The 14,581-nt window shown below is 42.6% G+C and overlaps 1 protein-coding gene across 3 annotated transcripts in view; it reads left to right on the top strand.

The window, feature by feature from the left end:
• The window catches only part of ASMTL (acetylserotonin O-methyltransferase like), a 1,454,724-nt gene that overhangs the window by 327,847 nt on the left and 1,112,296 nt on the right, over positions 1 to 14,581 (top strand). The window contains exon 1 of one of the 3 annotated variants that reach the window (XM_044072476.1): positions 17 to 37. The exons of 1 other annotated variant lie outside the window; for it this stretch is intronic. The gene's annotated coding sequence lies outside the window, so the exon portion shown is untranslated. Of the gene's footprint in view, positions 1 to 16; positions 38 to 116; positions 464 to 14,581 lie in introns of those variants that run through there. One more of the 3 variants, XM_044072473.1, reaches the window with a different exon arrangement.

The raw sequence follows: 14,581 nt of genomic DNA, 5'->3' as shown, positions 1-14,581 counted from the left end.
TTGGGATTCCAGCAAGGGGTGCTGTTCAAGGATGTAGGTAAGCATACTCAGTGTACTGAAATGCGTCCAGCTTTTCTGAGCAGCTCGTGCTAATGTCAACACTAAAAAAGTACAAACTGTTTAGAACTGAGTAAACGAATATTCATAGTATAGCAGTTCACAGACAATTATTGGGCCAAAGGAATACTTCTCTATAACTAGCTTTGTATGGCAGTTAATTGTAACAGTTGAAAAGAAAGTACATCTTTACATGTATCTTGGGGTAGGGGTGTGTACATTTCTACACTGACAAGTGGGTACTGGAAGCAATAACATTAGGTCTGAGTACAAAATGTAAATCTCTGGCTACACCCCTGGTGCTGTTCCACTTGTGACTGTAGCCATTGCCAACAAGCCAGCTGTAGAGGTTTGTGATGATATTCTGCAGACAGAGCATTTCCTGGAATTTTGTTGGATACAGAAGGTAAGTCATGTTTAGCCAGTGTTATAAAGTATTTAAGAAAACTACCTGTTTATCCCGAAGACTACATTGCTTCTACCTATTTTCTAGCATGCCCTGAGTATTTTAAACCTGCAATGCAATGTTCCATTCTTACGGAACAAGAAGGAAAGTAATAATATGTAATACAAGAGTACAGTATTACCAAAAAAACTTGTTAAGCTGAACACCTTCACAGACCACTATGAGACCAAATAAATTTTAAGCGCTTTCATTCACCTTTATTTCGTGAAGATACAAATAATAGACTAGAACAAAGAGAAGCATTATGGCAACTTATGTTTGGGGCAGATCTACATCCTGGTTTAAATGAGACGATCAATTTAAAATGTTTTTTAATAGATAGGTAAAATTTTATATTTCATAATTCAATCATAAGAAACATGTTTTTAGAGTAGAAGTAAATTTAGTGAAGTGTACATGAACACTTAGTTTTTGAGGTTGTATGAAGTCTTATTTTTTGGATATCAAATCATGTATTTATATACTGTTTTTTACACCACAACAAGAAACATTTGATGAAGTATATATATTATTTAATCTTATAAATACATACATTCATTTTATGTTTGTATATTCATATATACAATTTGTATTCATCTTACCACACAGCAAATATATAGAGAATAGATATTTTTGTATAAAAAAACTATAGACAAGACATACGCACATATACACACAAAAGAGAAACAACAAAAAAACATGTCATGACATAATCTATTTATTATTACAGAGCATTTATTGTTACAAGTGTATATACATATACAATTTTTTATCATCATCATGAGTGTATTTATTATATATGGAGTCACATATATATATATATATATATATATATATATATATTATTTTATATATATATATATATATATATATATATATATATATATATATATATTAATAAAATTGATGAGTTTTTATTAAGGTTAAATGATTTTAATGTTGAATTTTTCATTAGATGACATCATTTCCTGGATTTAATGTATAAAAAGAGGGGTTTGGGAAGTCTCTCCTTTTTCTGAAGAAGTTCACGAAATAAAGTTGAGTGAAAGCACTTAAAATTTATTTGGTCTCGTAGTGGTCTGTGAAGGTGTTCAGCTTAACAAGTTTTTTCAGTTTTAAGTTTGGTTTTCGAATTGTGACAAGAGTACAGTATGCTTCCTTTAGGCTAGTTTCCTTTCCCACAAAACACATATAAATCAAGAACCATTATTAGCTTGTTGGATTTTCCTTTTGCAAGCTGCTACACACATGGCTGCTCTCCTGGAAGGAAACTTAACTGTACATATGCTGCTGCTTTTAAAAAACATATCCAGTTTTATTAATTTTGTTGCAACTCCATTTTTAGAGACTTGTACAAGCAGAGCAAAACGGTTAAGTGTCTCTGTTTATCAGGCATGTATTTCACAAACTAGCTATCACAACTCTAGTGCAGGTTTGCATTTAAAGACTATGATTGTGAGGATTTTTCTTTTACTTGAGAAGTTGCAATCTTGGAGTTGGTAAACATAAGTAGAAATGATGGAAGTGCAGGCATCCATATTAAGGGCTACCAGGGGGTTTCCTCTCTACAAAAATGTTTAAATTGTTTTTGTTGCTTGCCAGTCTGTCTCACTGTCCACTGTTACAGTATTTTGTGACTGCACTTGTGACTGTCAGTCACAAAGCATTCACACTGTTTATATTATATATATATAAAATTAAAATAATAAAAGCCATCAGTACTGTTTTGAAACAGATCACCTAAATAACAATTCATTAATACAAATTTAAACATGGGAATTCTGAGAGTTCCAAGAGTAAAAACCAAACTGCAGAAGTAAAGCTGCAGATTACTATTCCTGAAATCTCACAATTGAGCATGGTATCTATGACTGACAGCCTGAATGTGACATGGCTCATGTAGTGCATACACAAAATGAGATTAGAAGAATGCTTTCTGTGCAGTCATTGCAAACCAGATAACAATTGCTCCATTTGGAGAATGCTGCAGAAATGCATATACAATGTTACTGTATATGTTCCTTATAGGGAGTGATGCTTGTAAGGACAGCCCACATCTCCTTAACCCTCAGCAGCTATTATCATAGGTGATTATATATGCAGAACCATAACTAGCAATAGTGGATAATTACCAGACATCTTTACATACATTGTTCTTTTGTGTTAAGTAAAATGTCTGCTAAATATCTTCTAGGCACTTTTCCAACATTAATAAAGGAGTGCCAGTATTGTTTGGTACACATCTTCTTTCTGTTTTGTTTGTGTGATATTTGAAATTCATTACTGAGGTCCATAAACTGTTTCATAGGTTCATAGGTTCATAGGTTTATACTAGGCTATCTGCCCTAAGGCATTTATAAGCCTAGTCAAAGTTTTGTGGCTTACGCCACCCCTTATGTTAAAAAATATTGTGCCCATTAGTTTGTTTTGCCTCTGTCCAGCAGTGACACAGAGATGATTCCCGGGGTAAACCTACGATCTCCCATCCACCGGTCAAGATTTCTCTTGAACAGAGCCAGCGAGGTGCTCTGCCTCACATGGACTGGGATTTTATTCCACAGCATAGGGAGTCTCTGAGTGACAAATCTATCCCTCCAGCATGTCTTATTTATATCCGTGCTAAGGTTTAAGTCGCTTGCTCTAGTGGATCTGGTAGATTTGAATTTTTTGAGGTGGAGCATGTCCATTAATTCCGGGTTGGACATGGCCTTGTATGTCAGGCACAGGTCACCCCTGAGCAGATGGTATGCGACTGAATAGAGCTGGAGTTTCTTCAGTCTGGCAGCATATGACAGATTTTGGAATCCCTTTATCCTTTTGGTGAGGAACTTTTGGGGTCTCTCCAATTGCTGCAGGTGTCGGGTGAGATACATCCCGAATGGGGCATTGTACTTGATCATTGGTCTGATAAGTGAAGAGTACAGGGGAACAATGACCTCACTTGATCTGGATGTGAATCCCTTCATGATCAGGTGGGTAATGTAGAAGGTCTTTCTAACCACTTTAGCAATGTGAGTGTCAAAAGAAAGGCCACTGTCAACCTGGGTCCCCAGGTCCCTGATAACCTCTTCTGTGCTTAGTGGATTGCCACCTACATGGTAGCTTGGGGTTACCTTGTTTTTCCCGAAGGGTATGACTATACATTTTTTGGCATTTAACTTCAGGCCATGGCTCTGGCACCAGCTATCAGTTTCCGTGAGACCCTCTGAAGGATATCTGTGTCCGATGTACTTTCCACTATGGCGCCCAGTTTGCAGTCATCTGCAAACTTTGTCAGCCATAGTCCTCCTATATTTGCCTGTACTTCTGAGAAGTAGATGCCGAACAACAGGGGGCCAAGGACTGAGCCCTGTGGGACACCACTTGTGACCGGCTTGGAGTCTGACATGGTGCCAGCAACTCTGACCCTGTGGGTTCTGTCCTTTAGCCAGTTTGCAACCCATCTTGTGACATATGGGTTTACATTTGAGCTGGTAAGTTTCTCTATAATACCTGAGTGGGGTATTGTGTCAAAAGCTTTTGCAAGGTCAAGGTAGGCTGTATGGACTGCCTTTCCTCATCAATGGCCTTGGTGACTGTTTCGAAGAAGTCGACCAAGTTCAAAAGGCATGATCTGCCCTTGACAAAGCCAAACTGGGTCGGGTCCAATGTCTGCAAGTCCCCTATGTCTTTGTTTATGAGTTCCATTATGATCCTCTCCATAGCTTTGCAGACCAGGCTTGTTAAGCTTATGGGGCGGTAATTACCAGGGTCCGTAGAGGCACCGCCTTTGTGGAGTGGGACCACAGTTGCCGTACGCCACTCCTTGGGCACGTATCCTGTGGTAAGGCTAAGATTAAACAGCTGCCTTATGTGCAGGTTTAGTTCCTCATTGAGTTCGTGTAGCACACAGCCGGGGACACCATCCGGTCCCATTGATGCTGTGTTTTTAGCTTTAGAGAGAGCAGCTTTTACCTGTGCATTTCAGATGTCTGGGAGGCTACACTCCGCTGGGATAGTTATCTCTCCTTTTGGGGGGGAGGTGAAGTTTGCACTGAACCTGTCCGCCAGTATGTTGGCAATGTCTGTGGGTTCAATGATTTTTGTATCATTTTGGACTAATTCTGAGCATATCTGGGAGATTCCACCCAGGTTTCTAACATAGCTGAAGAAGGCCTTATGATTGTCTTTTGAATCTATGGCAATTTTTCTCTCAAAGTTGGCCTTGGATGATTTTATGAGTGCTCGTATTTTTTTACTAATAATGATCAAGGGTGTCTTCTCTTTTATGGATTTTGCTCTATCATGTAACAGCTTTCTCCTCTTATTGTAAAGTTTGTTTATGGCTGGGGTCCACCAGACTGGACGTTTGCCCTTGGTGGAAAGAGTCTTGGTTTTATTAGGGATTGCCTGATCCATGCAGTCCTGGAGGTGTTCGTAGAAGGCATTTGTAAGGGCTTCCGCAGCTTGGGTTGTGGTTTCCACTGGCTCGGGGGCCTTGAAGGATACCACACCAGTCTTGAGTAGTGTGAAGTTTGCTTTAGAGAAGTTCTTCACTGTGGTCTTTTTTGTTGGGGGGGGGGGGGGGATGTGAATTTCCAGTGAGATTAGTTTATGATCTGATCTCACCAATGAGGGATATACTTCCGGTGTGGAGCATTTTGTCCCCATGTTTGTGATGATGAGATCTAGTATATTTTCTCCTCTTGTGGGAACGGTGACTAGTTGTTCCATGGCATTTGAATTTATGAACTCCAGGAACCTTTGGGCTAAAAAGTTGGGGCTTGAGTAATGTTCCCAGTCTATATTCGGATAGTTGAAGTCACCCAATATAATGGTGTTTGGAGATACATTTATACCCTCCAGGGCCTTCAGGAAGGCTGTGTGGGGTTCCTGAGTTTGAGAGGGTGGCCTGTAGCATGCTACAAATTGTAGAGCAGTTTTGCCTATGGTTAATTGCACCTGGATGGTTTCCGATGCTTCATGCGTTGCCACCAACCTGGAGGTGTGGGTATCCTTGATGAATATGGATACACCCCCTCCTTTTGTGGTGTGGTCCGGGTTTTGGGGCCGGAACGCATGATATGAGGTAAAACCTGATAGTGCCAGGGTACTCTCAGGAGCCTTGAACCAGGTTTCAGTTACAGCACAGACATCGATGTTCTCCATTCTGAGAAGGGCCTCGAGTGCGTGCATTTTGAGATTTAGACTTCTGGCGTTGAGCAGCATTACCCTTAGTTTCTTCCCATTTTTGTTTTCTAGGGTGGTAGGTTTAGAATTTGAGCCTTGCCTAAAAAAGGCACTATGGGGGTGGCAAGAGCCTTAGCCAATATCCGGAATCCCAGGGGTGACAGGTGCAAGCAGTCTCTTGCGAAGCAGCGTGGCTTGTCAAGCATGTCATCCCAGGCAGACAGACACTGGATCCCCTTTGAATGACACCAGAAATTAAGCCAATTGTTAAAGCTGATCATCTTGTCTCTATGCTGTGGCATCATTCTTGGTGAAGGAAGGATACTGCTCAGGGTCAGGGTCATACCTGCCTGGGCTACATAATCAGAGAGCTCCTCTATGTCTCTTTTCATGTAGTCCAGGGAGGTACGCCTCAGGTCGTTCACACCAGCATGGACAATGACTGTATCATATTTGTACTTGCTGTGGAGTGACCCGAGTGCTTGTGTTATGTGGCGGATTCTAGCGCCCGATAGGCAGCTTACTGTGACCCTTTCCTTATTCAGCCTGGTGAGTGGGACGTCAGTGTGTCTGACTATGGAGTCACCTATGACAAGTATGTTTGGTGTTGTATTTGGCCTTAAGGGCTGTGACTGCTTTGCACACTGATTTTGTGGTTTATGTGTTGCCTGTGGTGTGTCATGAGGTGGCAGTTGCTTGGGTGTCTGCTTTGGAGGCCTCTGCTGTTTAGGTAAATTTTTGCTCAGAGCCTCCGAGTGTGTCTTAGTGTGTTTATGTGTTTGATTCATTGTTGTGATAGCTTTATGTGAGACTGGTTTTGTGGTGTGTGTAGTTGCCTTCTCCTCCTGTCTGGTCTTGCCAGTCCTGAGTTGAGAGAGCTCAGCCTCCAGTTTGGCCAAATAGCTGCATCTCTCACAAGTATTTGTGTTATATGGGAGGAGGAGAGGGTTGTCTGTGTACATGTGGCAATTGTAACATTGCCTCAATATTCCCAGATTCACCAACTGGACAGGGGAGGACGCCAGCATCTGGCCCTTCGACATGCTAGAGAAATTAAGAAGTTAGGGGTGTAACTGAATAAGAGAGGACTTAGTAAAGAAGTGGGTACTCCTGGGGGGGGTTCGCTAGTGAGGGACTTTGTATAATACAGAAGTGCTAAACCTGAAAAGAAGATGCTTTTAAGACAAGTGCTGAGCTTTTTTTTTTTTTTTTGGAGTACAGTAAATGACCCCACACAAGAGTGCTAGGCCAAAGACAGAAAATATGCAAGTTTTGAGAAAAAACGATTTTAAAATTAAGTGCAAACAGGAAATTCAGTAAATAGCTTTTGGTTGTGCTCTAAATACAGCTACTAATGCAGAAATCAAGTTTAACAAGCCAGAAAATGCTCAAACTAGGCAACTATGCAGAAAAACTTAGCAAATAAACAGAGGAAAAATACTTAAAATCTCAAAAGTGGCTCCTTTCTTCTCTCAGCGTTTTCTCCTCTTGGTGTTTTATATATATATATATATATATAAAACAACTTGCAACAAAATTGTAATATATAAAATATGTAACTTTAGAAAAATGTATACATTAATGCAATAAGCTGATCCATTGTAAAATATGCACAATCTGTTTTTCTATTACTCCTAAGCACACTTTTCTGCCATTCACAAAATATTTATCAAAACAAATTACATGTGATCAGACTTGAGATGAAAATGTAAATGCAGTAAAATTAAATGCAGTAGAATTTATAGCATATGTTTTTCATGCGCTAACATAAATGACTATAAATTTAAGTTTTAAAATGACAGTAGGCAGTGTTTAATTCACCTGCTTCCAGTACAGAGTACTAAAATAAGTGTTTTACCTCACAGTGTTCAATGAATTGACAATGTGCTTCTATGATAGTTTATATTGCCTACTAATGGACCCATAGTATTTTCCAACCTGCAGTTGTTAATGACAGGCAGAATGGGCGTGCCCATGTTGGTTATCACACTAGTGGGAATGTCTCACTGTGAAGTTTGCTACTGCATATAAAGAAGGGGTAACCTACAAACCTGATAGCATGCAATTTAAAATATACAGTAAAATGCCATACAATGAAGCATCTGTAAAAGTTAAAACAGTAAGTCAAGTGACATTTGCTGGCAGCCATTAGATTGTTAACATACTAAATTAAAAAAAATTCATCAGCAGCAACTGCACTTCCAAAATTTTACCTATTCACTGTTAAGTTGTAAAAGGTTTCTAAAATTATGGGAAAATGAAAGAAAGAGTGCTTAGTTTTTAATATTCAGTCTGCTATAGAAACACAAAAATACATCCATCCTTCATTTTAGATATGTCTTGATATCTAGATATATTATGTTTCTTGATAGTAGAGCTAGTGCAAATAAATGAAGAGGAAATGCAGTTGCCATTAGAAAAGTTTATCTTGAAGCAGCATATTTTTACATGTTTAAATATTACATTTTTGTTGCAGCTTGACATAAATGACAGTGCATAGCAACATGACCATCCAAAAAGAAAGTGGTGGATGAAAAGGAACACCATCCCAACATTTAAATATAGGTTAAACATAGTTTTCCCACAGTTTGACATAAATTCTAATATGGTTAAAAGGATTAACAAAAAAGTTGTGAGGGGTTAGGGTCACCAGCTCCCCACCCCTTATAAATACAACTGCAGTTGATAGTATAGAAATGCAATATTTATTAATGAAGGTGTAATGTGCAATAATAAAAGAATAATTGTCTCAGTATTAAAAGGAAATTCACAAAGGCTTACACGGAGTTTAAGAGTAGTGTAAGCCTCCGTGTAAGCCTCCCGATCCAGGAACAGCCCAAACCTCCGTGTAAGAGACAGCTAACACGTCTCTTACACGGACTGGGCGTGGAAATGCTCAATACCTCATTTGCAGCTCAAAGATATGCAAATGAGGTATTTGAGCGATCCAAGAAGCCTAAACCAGTCCGTGTAACGGATGTGTTAGCTGCAGAAATGTACTCAGCTGACAACTGAGTACATTTCTGCAAAATTGACAACGGAGCTATGTCAGCTCCAAATAAAGGGTGCATATGTTTCATTTAGCATGCCAATGGCCAAATATGTGGCCATTGGCATTAAAAAGTGTTGCAAAAGTATTTTAAATAACTTTTTTTTTCCGTGGGATTTCCATGTGTAACTGCAGTGCACACCCGCGCAAACGGGGTGCGTTGCCTAAAACAGAAAACCGAAGCTTATAAGCCCACAATTGTGGGTTTAATGTATTACATGGAATGACAATGCAAGGACTAGCAGACCAAAAACAATATGGCCTCCGTGTAGTGGTTGCCAAGGGGGGGGAAGCTCCGTGTAAGAAATGTAACTAAGCATTACTAGGCAATCCTATGTAAATGAGGGTTACAATACTGAATCACACTGCCACATAGGTAATCAGCACTGTCTGAGTAGTGTAAGAGTTATAGAAGGGGGAGGAAAAGAGTAAGAGGTAGGTGACATCATGGGGGGGAATGATAGAAATAAATGTATCAGATTGGAGGGCAATGTAACGTGACAGATGACAGACAGACATCAGGGAGAGAGGTGTGTCCCAACAGAACACTAGGAAAGTCAAGAAATAGAGGGTGCACACTATCCCTACACTCAAACTTTCTTGATATATGTGCATGCGCACGTGTGCGCGCATGTAAGGCAGGTTCAACATGTGGGAGCGTGTTGCAAACCGTTTACATAACTAAACATCAGGAAGCCTGTTGCCTGATGTATAAGGCTGTGTGCATGCGTTTTACCATGAATCAGCCCAGTTCAAACTGTGTAAGGATGTGTGCGCGCGTTTAAGTCACTGTGAGCGTGCTTCTGTTGGTGTGCACATTGCTCCCCTTGAGGAAACAGAGAGGAAAAAGGAAACAACCAGATTACAGGGAAGCTGCCAGAGGATACTGCTGGATTTAATTGGTGGAAACAATTGGAAGCAGGAAATTACACAGGCAGACTAGAAGCCCAACCCAGCACTTAAAACACTGCAAACAGCAGTGCAGGGTGTTTCTCACAAGAGATTTTGCAAGAAAGGAGTAAGCTATCAGAATTGAAAACTGAAAAAAAAGCTGAACTCAGAGCAGAAATGCTAGGGGCTGCCATAGCTGTTATAATCAGGCATAGGCGAATTGTTGAGGGTGGTGACAATGCAGATGCTGACAGACAACCCAGATTGAGGAGAAGGAGGAGAGTATACAGGCCCAGGGTCACCTACCATGGGTTACATGAGCTGGAGATAGTAGAGCGCTACAGAGTGGACAGAGACCTTCTGCAGCAAATTGTTGAGCTGTGCAGCCCACGTCTCACACACAGAACCAACAGAGGGGAACCCATCCCAGTGGAAACCAAGGTATGTGTTGGCCTAAGAATACTAGCAACAGGTACCTTCCAGAGACCAACTGGTGATATGATGGGGATATCACAGGCATCAGCCTCCAGGGTACTGCACAAGTTCCTGGATGCCATGTCAGCACGTGTCAGTGATCATGTATATTTCCCCAATGCCCGTGAGGTATTGGCCAGCAATATGCGTCTCTTCCAGCAAATAGCGGGATACCCTGAGGTACTGGGTGCAATAGACTGCACGCACATACGCATCAAAGCACCAGCCGGTGAGCGGGGTAGAGCCTATATTAACCGCAAGGGATTCCCCTCCATCAACTGCCAGGCCGTGTGTGATGCCCAGGGCTTAATAATGAATGTGTGTGCTGGCTGCCCTGGGAGCTACCACGATTCCCACATCTGGCATCTGACGCAGCTGTACCAATCATTTGCCAGTGGGGACTTCCCACATGGACACCTAGTGGGGGATGCAGGTTATGCACTTGAGCCGTGGCTGATGACACCCATCAGAAATGCACACACACCTGAACAGGAACACCATAATGAGGCACACGCACAAACACGTAATGTCATAGAGCGTCTGTTTGGGCTGCTCAAGTCACGGTTCCGGTGTCTGGACACATCTGGTGGAGCCTTGCAGTACACACCAACTACATGTACCCAAATAATCATGATATGTGCTATGCTACATAATATGATCCTGCGGAAACAGCTGCAGCAGGACCAGCATAGGGCTGGGCCAAACATACCCCCACCATTGCCAAGGCCACCACAGGCAGAGGGTGACTCGGAGGAGGAACAACCTGACCTTGCCCCAGTAGGCAGAAGGAGGCGTGCCCAGTATGCCCTGGCCTTGGCAAAGAGGCAACGCATAGCACATACACTGGCTTAGTAGGAACACTGGGACTGATACCCCCTCCGACTCACTCATATAGTAACAGGGATGCCTAACATGACACAACCTGCTTCCAAACATGTACAGGGAGTGTAGTATGTGCATCTGACAGAGGCAGCCCTGCAGCACCACCTGAGGCATGAATGCCATGTGTTAAGTAATGTAACACCATGTACCATATGCACACCTGAGGACCCTGACTAACATCCACCCTCACCAATCATAAACCACAAAAACACAAACCCACCTTCATAGGTACCACAAGGGATAGGAACCTAGATGTAATGCTACCCAATGCCAGAAGTATAAACAGCAAGATGCGTGCAGTGTAAACGCACACAGTATAGAGAATGTAGATATCAGTGCTGTAATAGAAAACTGGGTCAAAGCCCACATCAGCACCCTAACACTACCAGGTCACACCTCATACAGTGATGTACATGTGCAAAAACATGGAACAAGCTACAAAACGAGGGTGACTAGCAATAAATGTCTTGGATAACCACACCCCCATGTTGGTACCACAACAAGAAGCAACATGGATTAGCCATGGTCAAATACCAATGGCTAAAACTGCCTACTACTATATAGCTTGCTGCAGACCACTGTCCTAATAGCAGGAACCGCACCAGGCCTACGTTCATAGGTTCATAGGTTCATACTAGGCTATCTGCCCTAGGGCATTTATAAGCCTAGCCCAGAGTTTTGTGGCTTCCGCCACCCCTTTAGTTTGAAGGATAATATGCCCATTATTTTGCTGTGCCTCTGTCCAGCAGTGACACTGAGGTTATCCCTGGGGTATACCTGCGATCTCCCATCCATTGGTCAAGATTTCCCTTGAACAAAGCCAGCGAGGTGCTCTGCCCCACATGTACCGGGATGTTGTTCCACAGCATAGGGAGTCTCTGGGTGATGAATCTGTCCCTCCAGCATGCCCTATTAATAGCCGTGTTGAGGTTTAAGTCTCTTGCCCTTGTAGTTCTGATGGATTTAGAGGTTTTGAGGTGAAGCATGTTCATTAATTCCGGGTTGGACATGGCCTTGTATGTCAGGCACAGGTCACCTCTGAGCAGACGGTAAGTGACTGAATAGAGCTGGAGTTCCTTCAGTCGGGCAGCATAAGACATATATTTGAGACCCTTTATCCTTCTGGTGAGGAATTTTTGGGGCCTTTCCAATTGCTGCAGGTGTCGAGTCAGATACATTCTGAATGGGGCATTGTACTCAATCATTGGTCTGATGAGTGATGAGTACAGGGGAACAATGACCCCCCTTGATCTAGATGTGAATCCCTGCATGATCAGGTGGGCAATGTAGAAGGTCTTCCTAACTACTTTGGCAACGTGCGTGTCAAACGAAAGGTTACTGTCAACCTGGGTGTCCAGATCCCTGATAACCTCTTCTGTGCTTAGAGGATTGCCACCTATATGGTAACTAGGGGTAACCTTGTTTTTCCCGAAGGGTATGACTATGCATTGTTTAGCGTTTAACTTTAGGCCATGGCTCTGGCACCAGTTATCCGTTTCTATGAGACCCTTCTGAAGGATGTCTGTGTCAGATGGGTTTTCAAATATGGTTCCCAGTTTGCAGTCATCTGCAAACTTTGTCAGCCATAATCCTCCTGTGTCTGCTTGTACATCTGAAAGGTAGATGACGAACAAAAGTGGGCCCAGGACTGAGCCCTGTGGGACACCACTTGTGACAGGCTTGGAGTGTGACATGGCGTCAGCAACTCTGACCCTGTGGGTTCTGTCACTTAGCCAGTTTGCAACCCATCTTGTGACGTATGGGTTTACATTTAAGCTGGTGAGTTTTTCAATGATACCCAAGTGGGGTATTGTGTCAAAAGCCTTTGCCAGGTCAAGGTAGGTTGTGTGGACTGCCTTGCCCTCGTCAATGGCCTTGGTGACTGTTTCGAAAAAGTCAACCAAGTTTAAAAGGCATGATCTGCCCTTGACAAAGCCAAACTGGGTTGGATCCAAAGTCTGCAAGTCCCCTATGTCTTCATTTATGAGTTCCATTATGATCCTCTCCATAGCTTTGCAGACCAGGCTTGTCAAGCTGATGGGACGGTAGTTTCCGGGGTCGATGGAGGCACCTCCTTTGTGAAGTGGGACCACCGTTGCCGTACGCCACTCCTTGGGTACATATCCTGAGGTGAGGCTAGAATTAAACAGCTGCCCTAACTGCGGGTTTAATTCCTCATTGGGTTCGTGGAGCACACAACTGGGGACACCATCTGGTCCCATGGATGCTGTGTTTTTCGCCTTGGATAGAGCAGTTCTCACCTGAGCATTTGAGATGTTTGGGAGGCTACAATCCTCTGGTATAGATATCTCTACTTTTGGGGGGGGGGGTGAGAAATCTGCACTGAACCTGTCAGCCAGTATGTTGGCAATGTCTGTAGGTTCAGTGATTTTTACATCATTTTGAACTAATTCTGAGCATATCTGGGAGTTTCCTCCCAGGTTTCTAACATAGCTAAAAAAGGCCTTATGATTGTCTTTTGAGTCCTTAGCGATTTTTCTCTCAAAATTTGCCTTGGATGATTTTATGAGAGATCTCAGTTTTGTACTTATAATGAGCAGGGGTGTCTTCCCTTCTACGGATTTTGCTCTATCTTGTAGTAGCTCCTTCCTTTTGTTGTAGAGCTTGTTTATGGATGGGGTCCACCAGACTGGACGCTTGCCTTTGGTACAAAGAGTCTTTGTTTTGTTTGGGATTGCCTGATCCATGCAGTCCTGGAGGTGCTGGTAGAAGGCATTTGTAAGTGATTCAGTGGCTTGGATAATGGTTTCCGCTGGCTTGGGGGCCTTGAAAGAGACCACACCAGTCTTTAGAAGTGTGAAGTTGGCTTTTGAGAAGTTCTTCACTGTGGTCTTTTTTTATCTGGGGTGGGGGTGGGATGTGGACTTCCAGTGAGATTAGTTTATGATCTGATCTCACCAATGATGGGTATACTTCTGGTGTTGAACATTGTGACCCCATGTTTGTGATGATGAGATCTAGTATGTTGTCTCCTCTTGTAGGGATGGTGACTAGTTGTTCCATGGCATTTGAGTTTATGAACTCTACAAACCTTTGGGCTAGAGTGTTGGGGCTTGAGTAGTGATCCCAGTCTATATTTGGATAGTTGAAATCACCCAGTATGATGGTGTTTGGAGATACATTTATCCCCTCCAGTGTTTTCAGGAAAGCTGTGTGAGGTTCCTGAGTTTGAGAGGGTGGCCTGTAACATGCTACAAACTGCAGAGCAGTCTTACCTACGGTTAATTGCACCTGGATGGTCTCCGATGCATCGTGCGTTGCCACCAACCTTGAGGTGAGGGTGTCCTTGATGAATATGGACACCCACCCTACTTTCTTGGTGTTGTCCGGATTTTGGAGCCGGAACGCATGATATGAGGTAACACCTAATAGTGCCGGTGTGCTGTCAGGAGCCTTGAACCAGGTTTCAGTCACAGCACAGACATCGATGTTCTCCATACTGAGAAGGGCTTCGAGTGCGTGCAACTTGAGGTTGAGACTTCTGGCATTGAGCAGCATTACCCTTAGTTTTTTTCCTTTTTTGTGTTCTAGGGTGGTAGGTTTAGAATCAGAGCCTTGCCTAAAAAAGGCACAATGGGGGTGGCAAGAGCCTT

This window comes from Protopterus annectens, chromosome 5.part0, assembly GCF_019279795.1.
Source record: "Protopterus annectens isolate FY-2018-M chromosome 5.part0, PAN1.0, whole genome shotgun sequence".
NCBI lineage: Eukaryota > Metazoa > Chordata > Ceratodontiformes > Protopteridae > Protopterus > Protopterus annectens.
The sequence above is the reverse complement of the archived record's forward strand: the minus strand, read 5'-3'. Positions and strand labels throughout refer to the sequence as shown.